Here is a 9,492-nt window from a genome sequence, read left to right as displayed (position 1 = left end):
TTAGGCTTATTATTTAGGATAACAATTATTATTGATTATGAAAGCAACTAGGTCCCCAAGTAGAGGAAGGTAAAGCAAGAGGAAAAATATCATGCAAATCTTGGGCATATATAGTTATGTGAAAGTCTACAATTAAATTGATTCATTCATAATTCTTATTTTCCTTAGTACATGTTCCAAATGTTCTCTTCTATTTCAAAATTATAGCAAGTGCTTTATGTTCTCTTCAGCTTCAGCTCCATTCAATTTGCAGTTTATGTTAGACATTCTATCTCAAGCTCTATCAATTTCACTTCTTTGAAAATATCCATTATTCTTTCTTTCTCTCTCTCTTTGTGAGGAATATTTGTGTCATCAGTGGCGTATTTAGTGCATCAGCCAGAACTCTCGACACTTGTTGCTTCTGTTTTGTTTTGTTTTTGTGCCAGTACTGGGGCTTGAATTCAGTGCCATGAGCTTTACTTGGCTAGCTTGCTCAATGCTGGTGCTCTATCCCTCACACTCTCATTTCTGGATTTGTTTAGTGGCTAACTGGATATAAGAGTTTCCCATATTTGTCTTCCCAGGCTGGCTTTGAACTGAGACCCTCACATCACAAACTCTTGAGTAGCTGTGATAACAGAAGTGAACTACCAGTACCCAGCTGTTACTTTGATTTATAATGGTCTTTTCTAACCCAAACGGATGGATTACTTAAAATGTTTTAAGTAAATGGTTCCAAGTTACTTTACCTTCCTTCACATTCCTATATCAAAATTGTTAATTTTGAATTCTTAATTGCTCAATGAGTTTTATATGGGAGTTTAGATGATGCCATCTGCTCAACCATATATATATATATATATATATATATATATATATAATTTCTTTTTAATTCTTTTTCTTTTCTAACTTTCTGGATGTAGATGTTTTCCAACAATCTATCCTTGCTATTATTACTCTCTTTTCTTCATTTTAGCACTATCAGGAGCACTCACCTCTCACCTTTAAGTGAGTGATTAGTGATGATTTTGGAGCATCTTGTTCCTGTTTGGAATCTGCTTTGTGCTGACAACACACTACATCTCCAAATGCAGCATGATTCAAACAATGGTACTTTCTTCCCTAAACCTTTTCATGATCCTGATGTTCTCAGTTCCTCTACCCAATAACTTGCAAAGCTTTGAAAATATAGCATCTGTGGCCTTCCCCCATCTCTCCCTTCATCCGTCTTGGCGCATCCTTTATTATAATTGTCATTATTCATGCTAGATTTGTAAATCAGTCTCCTGCTTTATATATCTTTTCTTCTAATTTGTTTTTCTCTCTATTGCCAAATAGATTTCTAAATTTTTATCTCACATAAACACTTTTAATGGACCTTCCCCGTATAGTGACTTCATTGAAAACCTCATAACTTGGCACTAAAGTCACCTCTTCTTGCTACACTGGGACAGAATGATACCTCCTGAGTGTCCTCAGGAGATTAACTAACATACCATGAAACCAAGAAAACAAAACCTGAGTTCTTGAATACTTTTTGCTCTCTTCTTGTTTCTGTGGTGGTTGTAATGCTGCATTTGAAACAGTATTTTCACAATAAAAAAAGAAAAAAAGAAAATACTTTATAGAACCATTGATTATAGCCTTTCATTTGGACTTGATGTTAGTTGATTTAAATTTTCAGTGTTTATCATCTTAGATTAATAAATTATCTTATTACCTGCATTCAACCACAATCCTCTTGTATTGCTGGAGTAACTATTTAAATTTTTTTCTTTTTTCTATGTTTTTTATTGTAAAAATACTGTACAGAGGCGTTACAGTTACATGAGTAAGGTAATGAGTACATTTCTTATTGAGCATTGTTACCTCCTCCTTTGTTTTTCCCTACTATTTAAATTTATTTTCAAAAGTAAAACAGAGCATTCTTGGCTATAGTTAGGATGGTTGTCCTTATTTAAAATGGAAACTGAAGCAGAGCTGATCATCTTCTTTCCAAAAGAATTAACAATGATAAAAGCAAGAAAGTATATTCAGACTATAATCACATACTTTCCCCATCAGGTAGAATAAATTATGGCTTTGGTAACTGCTTTTATTCATAAGCAGAAATCCACTAATCCAAAACCTGAAGAATATTTGTAGATATATACAATCTTCCCCCCACCTTTTTTTTTCCTCCAAAAGCAGGTACTTATGGAGGTCAATTAGGGAAACAATTACTTATTATGTTGACACCTTCTAAGCTCTCTTAACTACCAAATTCCTAAGCCAGACAAACTAAAACTATAACTTGGAAAGGAATTCCTTTTGGAATCAAACCACATGATGTGTTTAATTTACTGTACTTTTGGTAAGCAGCATTTGCCTCAAGCTGACACTCTTTGAAAATATACTTGTCCTAGACAAGGTTGCTGATGTCACAGATAGGAGTTCACATCCTGGGAGAGGTTTACAATCCAAGCAAAGGTATATCTAATTCAGCCCTGAGGCAGAGAAACTGGATGAAGCAGTTTCTTTCCTTTCCCCTTTTAACAGTCTATGTGACTTGTGCAACTACTCTGGCTTTGCAAACAGGGAAGTGTCAGAGCAAGATCACTTTTACTCTGTAGGCACTGCGAGCTTGTGTTTCTCAGCTCAGTGATACCCAGATCCAGGTCCACTTTACTCAAGTGGAATATCCACACAGAGTAAACATGGTCAAGGTCACGTGTATGTGACCTTGACAATAGTCTATTCTTCTGAAGAGCTGTTTTCCTTTTTTAGAAAAAGGGTCCAAACTCATTCAGAACAGTAAATTCCATGAAATAAAAAAGTTCAGAAGGCTGAGAAAATGTTATGCAACCAGTATTTATATGGGATAATTAAATATGGCAGGAAAGGGGCTAAAGCCTCATTTACCTTCCTGAATATGTGACTGACAATTGATGTGTGGAATGGCCAGATTTTTAAGGCATAGGAAGTGAACAATTGAAGCCAATTACTATATAATTTAAGTAGTATTTCCTGTATTTCGTTAATTTACTACAGCATTTTCAGCAGCAGCAGCAATAGTCTTGGCTCCTGAACCATTTGAACTATTCTTTTCTTTTACATTTTCTTTTGGTAGAATAAATAAAAGTTAAATGACAAACTTTTGCATGTGAGATAGTATTTTTGTTATTGCTCCTAATTTTTTTTTCAGTTCAGCATAGTTTCTTTTTGAGTACAGAAGACTTAACAACTTGATACAGGAGCCCTGAATTTTCTAGATGTCTATTTTGGAAGTGAAAGTGTGGATTTCCCTGTTTACTATGCCTCCTATTAGAGGCTCTTCAGGTTATAGACAGGCAGATTTCACACAGGCACAACTCAGTAAATACCCATGGATTTGCTTCCATTTCTCAGTAATAAGTGCTAACCTATTGTTTCCTTCAGGTTGTGCCACTTCACATCTCTTACCTTTTTTCTTCTTCGTTTTATGTAAATCGTGTGTGGATAATGGAATGAAATGGTTTCCATGGAGCTGAACAAATATAGGTCATATTGTAAGGAACTCTTCCTCTCTTGAAGTACACAGGTGAATTTGCATATAATTTTAATTATTCAGTTTTATAAGTAGGGCTGAAACCGTGAACAAAGTTAAGCTTCTTGGGAGGTAGATTTTTACTTTTTCTCATAAAATATGCCTATAGACACAATATAAACTCAATATATATAAGATATATATATATATATATTTAACATTTAGTAGATAGAAAAAAACTAGATGGGGAATCTATTTTTTAAAAATACCCTTTATTAACTATTAGCTGAATGACTTATGGTTGATTTCTCTGTGAGTTAGCTTTAAATTTCTTATTTTTTTAAGCTTCTAATATATGTAAGGGATTTTCTGATACTTATACAATGTTAGGTCAATTACATTCATTCAGTAAATAAACTTTGGATCCAAATGGACCTGAAGTTGCATCTTGGTTCCATGCTATAGTTGCTTTCATTTGGGAAAGTGAGTAAACTTTACTAAATACAAGTTGATTTTTTTTTTTTTCCATGAGTGAAATGGGATGATCATACTACCTTAGAAAGGGTGTTGTAATACAGAGTATGCGTATATGAGCTACTTGATTCACAGGCTATGATATTATGGGTGCTATACTATTTTAATCTCTAACAAAATATCATAAACTAGATGATTTGCAAACATCAGAATCTTTTACCCTATTTTTCTGGAGGCTGAGAAGTTCAAGATCAAGCTGCCAGCAGTGTGTGTGTTGCCAGCCTGTCTCCTGGTGCATCGGCAGCCACTGTCTCTCTAAGCTTTCACAAGGAAGGTTTGTGAGGCCTCTTTTACAAGCGCACCCATCTCATTTATAAGAGGTCCTGATTATCTACCAAAAAATTCTAATTCTCACTATCAACTTGGGAGTTAGGATATTCACATGAATTTTCAAGGGACATACATATTTAAATCATATAAAGCAGACTTGAACACCTCCAGTCACTGGGACTATGATTGACCTAGAACCTTAGGGTCTTGAATCTGAAATCCCTCCCTGCATTCACAAAGAGCTAAATATGTGCAACGGGGATATTAAGGCATGATATTCTTGGAATACCAGGTTACCTTTGGCTCAAAAACATCTAAAAGCCTCATTGAAACTTCATGTACTTCATGATGGTCTGGGATATTTTCACTCAGTGCTTCTTCTGTTCCACTAGGAGACTTGTACTGTGGTCTGAAGACCTTTCCTGTTCCCTGCTCAAGTTCTGTCACAGACATTTTAACTAATGAAATTCTTGCATTTTGAGGTCTGTTTCTTGGAGAGTCATTAGTAACCCTTAATGACAGCTCTTTAGCTAAAGGTGAGCACTCAACCACTTGAGCCACAATGCCACTCCAGCTTTCTAGTGGTTTATTGGAGATAAGAGTCTCATGGACTTTCTTGCCGGGGACTTTCCTTGAACTGGGATCCTCAGATCTCAGCCTCCTGAGTAGCTAGGATTATAGGCATGAGCTACTGGTGTCCAGCTTTAAAAATTGTATTTATTATTGATTATGTGCAAAGTGCATTCTTGGGCTTAGTGCATGCTACGAAGACAGAATGAAGAATTGTATTATTTCATACTGACATGTGGTACCGAAATGCTAAATGATGGAATATTGAAAACTTTTTACTTCTTGGAAGAGAGAAGCAATGAAAATTAATGACAGACAAATTAAAATTAAAGGACATGTTTTAAAACAATGTCATTTCGAAATGTGACACCAGTGCATTTCAAGTGTCTAATCTCCAGCATAATTCCTCAGGAAAATATTTGAGAAGAAAAGACATGACAAAGTATTTACAATGTGGATATAATTTACTCTAAAACATGCACAATGGCCCTGTTACCACAGCTGTATCAGAACTAAAAGCAAATTTTTAGTGGTAAGAGAAAGGGGCTTTGGTTAAACAAGATTCTACCATCGGGCCCCTGGCTTTGTTGTATGATCCTTATTTCTTCTTATTTGTAAGTTTGAGTTAGACGAGCAACAAAGCTCACAATTTTTGTGCAAGGAAGATGTGATGCAGATAAAATATTTATCCATTTTTACTTATTTTATTTTTATTGTTTTTAAAGGGGTTTCAGTTCAACAGAATGGAGAATGATGTAGGGGGTGATCAAGATGCATTGTACTCACAAACTGACATGTTGAATTGAAAGCTCTTCTCAGCTTCTGAGCCTGATAGTTCTACTCACTTCCAGATAGGTCTATAGATTTGGAATATTGACAACTCAATATTAATGCTTCTATAATGGAACTGATCACCGCAGTTGTCAAACTTTAGAGACAAATATGTAGAAAGAATATTATCTTTCATAGTTCTCTTCACACTGCCCCTCAACAAGTATAGATGTGTACAAGTGTGTGTGTGTGTGTGTGTGTGTTTGTGTGTAAGGCATGGCTGTATTTGTTGGTTTGGGAAGTAAGGAGAATTTTGTTTTTAGTTTGCTGGTAAAGAATCCTTGACTACTGTTCTTATATTTTACATTTTAATAATTATTGTAAGGATCTTTTAGAACATTTTATATATAAAGAATTAATTTGCATGTTCCATGGCAATGTAAGATGAAGGGAGGCATTTGTTTTTAGCAGAATTTTATGAATTAATATTTTAAGAACCTCAAATTTGAGTCAACTTGTAAGTCTCAGGGCTAGATCTGATACAAGTAAATTGCCAGTTTCCACTTAATTCTCCAGATACTTCCTGTATTAAGGAAAATAGTTTCTTGGTTTTTTGCCTTTTTTTTAAACTAATTTTGCTAGATACGTGACTGTGTAATACACATATGATAGAGATGGGTTAATGAGAATTGTCATTCGAGTTGTGAAATAATTCTTGTTCGATCTGAGAAATTGTTTTTTTCTTTTTTTGTAGTACCAAACTTAAGAAATAAAATTTTCAGCAAATTTATGTTTAAATAAAAAGTGTTCAATTTGCATAATCTGCTTGTCTTTCTCGGCAACAACAAAGTAATATTTGGCATGATAGTTGAAATTGTTCTTTTTGCTTTATTTCCATGAGAGTCCTATGGAATATCAAGTGCGGGGCTTCACCCTTCCAAAATCCCACCAAACCCATTGTCCTGGAATCCTGCTCAACTATATCCTTACTATTTTTGCTGACTGTGTCGCATTGAATCACAGGATTGAGTCCTTACTCTTTTCACATTATATATTAAAGATTTCTATTATTTCTAAAGCCTATGTTGATCCTAATCCTCCAGAAGTAATACTCTGATCCTGGACATCCTCTTTTGCAAAAAAATAATTCTTTGTGTAACCTAGAATTATTGATAAACATACCAATAAAATTTCATTTCCCAATGAATGTATAAGTAGCCAGAAACAACAATAGTGCTGGTGTGAATATATGTCCCTAATTTTTAAGGTCAGTGGTGCCATTTTAGAATCGATACTTTTTACTCCAATTTTTATACTTGCCTTAAATCTGTAGTATTTTGTTTTTCTTGTCAACAAACCCTATGACTTTTCTCCTATAAATAGGCAGGCAGAAGAGCAATGATTATAGTCTTTCTCACTTTTATGATTTTTCCCCCCCATAAATACTATAAACCTTTATCAGCTGCACTTGCTCGAATGTGTGTGAGATGAGGTCTGTTTTAGCAAAGATAGCACAAGTCAGTTTAGGTTGTTAAATAGTTCCTGGTGTTCTACATAGAACTATAACTTTAGGGGATCTGCTCCCTGAAGGGAGAGGACATCTTAATTGGAGACATAAAGATGTCCAGCAATTTATCCACAGTTACAGATTTGACACTTCTCCTTGGACACCCACAGGTCAGCTTTTGGAACATTGCTGGGGAAATGAACTCCCGTAGCCTGTCATGCAGGAAGCACTGCATATTTGAATTCTTCCTGCCGTTGTTCTTCTGGTGGCTCTACCCTCAAATTGAGAACAGAAAAATTTCTCCACAGCCTATTTTACACAATTTGAGGAAAGGTTTTCTTGGGCTTTTTTTTCCTCCCTAAGATATCTTAACATCTTAGACAATTTGCTGGCTTGAAATCCTAAAACTTAAATATCCTTTGTTTTAGAACCTATTATTGACTCTAATTTGCCATCAATTAGACGTGGTTTAGGTAGTTAGTGCTTTTATCAAATCTATTGGTGAAAACCAAATAAAATCTAGAAATGTTTTTGTTATATGAGTGGCTATGTAGGGAATAGGAAAAGCCAGTCTCTTTTGTAAAGAACCTATTATTTGGCATGACCAAATATAAATAGAATCATTTAGAGTGCTTTTGTATCATTTGCATCAAAATGGATGGAACAGAAGATTTTCATGTTAAGTGAAGTAAGCCAAGTTCAGAAGATGAAGAGAGAGGTCACTTATTTTTTCTCCTATGTGGAAACTAAACTTAAAAGATAAATGTATATCCAGATGCTGGTGGTTCATGCCTGTAATCCTAGCTACTCAGGGGGCTGAAGCCAGCCAGATAGGAAAGTTCATGAGAATTTTACCTCCAATAAATGATTTAAAAAGCCAGAAATGGAGCCACTGTGGCACAAGTAGTAGAGCACTAGCCTTGAGCACAAATTTCAGGGACAGTCTTCATGCCCTTAGTTCAAGTCCCAGGATTGGGAGACCCACAAAAACGATAAACATATACATAAACACACATAGGGTCATATATATATATATATATATAAACACTCAGGGTCATATACATAAACACATACAAGTTTATATACATAAACACACACAGGGTCATTTACATGGTATGTTTGTAATAGTGGTACTGTTTGAGGGATTAGAATAGAAGCGAGGAAAAGAGACTATTAAGATATGAACAATACTGAAATACATCGAATCTGTGAGTGAAGATTAATACCAAGATAAATAAGAATGCCAAGAGGAATACGATGGGGAAAGTGAGATTAAGTGTGTGTGTGTGTGGGTCAATCTCATTAAAGTACTGAATATGCATGAGTGACATGCCATACAATTAACATATACTTTAAAAATGAATGACAGGAATGTAAAATAGATGTTATCCTGGGTGTATGTACTAATGGTATGTCAGAGGGCAAAGAAAGAGGGTGAATAAGGTCAATATACTTTACATATGTACATATGTGAAAAAAGAACCAAGAACCTTGTTAAGATTGATTTGGGAGTAGAGGAAGAAGATGAAGGACAGTGCTAAAGGCAGTGAATCTGCTTAAGGTACACTGTATGTGTATATAGACATGTAGACACGAAACCATTTTCTACAACTAATTATTGCTAACAAAAATAGTGATAAAAACAAAAACAGTAGTGATCCTCTTTTCTTACCCCAGAACTAATGAAATCAGAGTATTTGATTTGAGGACTAGGAAAATGTGGGCCCAGACATCAGTGTTAAAACTTCCCAGAAATTCTATTGTCCAGCTAGAGGAAAGAACTGCCCCTTAGTGATATATCAGCTCATTTCGAATGATTTTATTTGTTTATGTAAGATGGTGCCAGATCATTGGGTTTCCCTCTGTCACTAGCTCCACAAAGCTCCTCTTAGGGTCTGAGATGATCTGTCCCCACTTGCAAAGAGGTGGCTTGACTTGACCAGTGGTCAGGCCAATTCTTGAGCAAATGAAAGTCTGAGATTGCCTAAAAGGAGCTTCAAGTTCCTAGAAATTGAGTTGGACTAGAATTGAGGCCAAGCATATTGGGTCTCAATGAACTTCAGAAGAGAAACAGAGAGACAATAAAACAGAATCATGGTTCCGTTCCTACCCTTCATTTGCCTCTTTCTTCAAGCTAAGGTTTGGGCTGCTCATTTGTTTCTTGTGTTCCTTTTGGGACACCAGATAAGCATATGTATAGCTTATGAATATCATAAAATATTAACAACAACATGCAATCCAACAAAATAACAAAATGAAACAAAGTTGTTTTTTTTGTTTTTTTTAAATACCTATGCTGGGTGCAGTGGCTCAAGCCTATAATCCTAGCTATTCACTAGGGTGAGATCTGAGG

This window comes from Dipodomys spectabilis, unplaced genomic scaffold (assembly GCF_019054845.1).
Source record: "Dipodomys spectabilis isolate Male_0828 unplaced genomic scaffold, ASM1905484v1 ptg000081l, whole genome shotgun sequence".
Classification (NCBI taxonomy): Eukaryota; Metazoa; Chordata; class Mammalia; order Rodentia; family Heteromyidae; genus Dipodomys; species Dipodomys spectabilis.
The sequence above is the reverse complement of the archived record's forward strand: the minus strand, read 5'-3'. Positions refer to the sequence as shown.